Source organism: Herpailurus yagouaroundi, unplaced genomic scaffold (genome assembly GCF_014898765.1).
Source record: "Herpailurus yagouaroundi ecotype Mexico unplaced genomic scaffold, PumYag 50296, whole genome shotgun sequence".
Classification (NCBI taxonomy): Eukaryota; Metazoa; Chordata; class Mammalia; order Carnivora; family Felidae; genus Herpailurus; species Herpailurus yagouaroundi.
In genome coordinates, this window is record NW_024413726.1 from 1 (window position 1) to 1,361 (window position 1,361).

General features: G+C 44.5%; 1 long non-coding RNA gene across 1 annotated transcript; it reads right to left on the reverse strand.

Moving 5' to 3' along the window:
* Positions 1–326: 326 nt before the first annotated feature.
* On the reverse strand, positions 327–1,361 carry LOC121024072 (uncharacterized). The gene is made up of 2 exons (XR_005787598.1): positions 1,315–1,361; positions 327–713 (listed from the first exon to the last, which is right to left on the reverse strand). It is a non-coding gene; the product is annotated as an uncharacterized LOC121024072 (long non-coding RNA).

The following is a 1,361-nucleotide window of genomic DNA, read 5'->3' on the forward strand; positions in this document are numbered from 1 at the left end:
CATGTTTTCTATCACAAATATGCCACCTCTTATAGTTCAGAGTGTTTCTGCCCAGGGCACACCTGAAGGGATTCTGGACAGCATGTATACCAAAATGCTGATGGGTATGAAATTTACTTTGTCTAAGACCATTCTAAAGGACACATACAAAAAATATAAGTTGGAGTGAAGGCAGTTCGCATTTTCAAATTGTAAGGATACCCACAGATTTTTCTGAGCACGTTAAACCCTCAATAGAAGGAAACAGGAGAGGAAGAAACACCAAGAGCAATGATTCCACATTGAGGAGATCCACAAAGAAGGAGGCAAGGTAGGAGACTTCCAAGTGGAGTGTGGTGTCATCCTCCTTGATTTATTCCAGGAACACATTAGAAAAGCCCTATGGTCCCCACCTCTAGGCACGCTTAGCTGCTCAAGTTACCACAAACAGATGCCAGCTGGGAAACAGGGAAGCCCGTAGACTCGGCGGTAAAGGTTTTGCATTTGAGAAGAAAAAAAAAAAAAAAAAAAACAAAAACAGCAGACATACCATAAGACACACAAACCAGAGATAATGGCAGGAGAGTGTCCTGTACAAAAAGATGTGGCTGTCCATAAAGACTTAGAACTGAAAATGGCCAGAGCATTTACTTTGTGCTTCTTGGCAGTTTTGGCAGAGCCAGTGTCGATGTCACTCTTGGTTGTGACACCTACTTCTGGACCTGCAAAAAGCCCTAGAAGGGATGGAGGTTTATTCTGATTTGAGTAGACTGTTTGGAGATCAAAAACAAAAACAAAAGACCCTCCCCTTATACTTCCGGCAACTTAAACTCTTTGCCCCAATAAGATCCCAAATTACATGCACAGGGTGTCCCACATGCCTCCAGTGATACCCAAGAAGAACTTGAAGAACCATCCCTTATAACTTGATGAAGACTCCTAAAAGCCCTGATTCAGATGTATTCATCACTCATCGAACAACTATGGATGGCTGGGGGCACAACTAGATGGACATACGTTACATTGTGCTTCATGCCTCACAGATCCCAGCAAGTGGACTGTGTACAGGGCATTTCTGCTGAAGTGCTATGTCTGATTTTCTGCATACGGCCCCATTCCTTTTCCACAAGAGACGCCTGTACCAACCCATGGTGGGGGAAAGGACAAAGATTAGATCCTGAGAAACTTGAGGAATATGGTAATGGCAGCAGACACATTCCTCTTGCATCACAATGGTCTGTGGTACCGCCTCTGCACCTTGGCCCAAGACCTAACAGCAACAAAATAAGGTGAGTGTGTTTTACAAGTCAACTCCTAGTGCTCAGATCATCTTACCAAGTGTTGCAGGTGGAGGGGTTCCGGGTGGCCTCAGGGCCACTAAG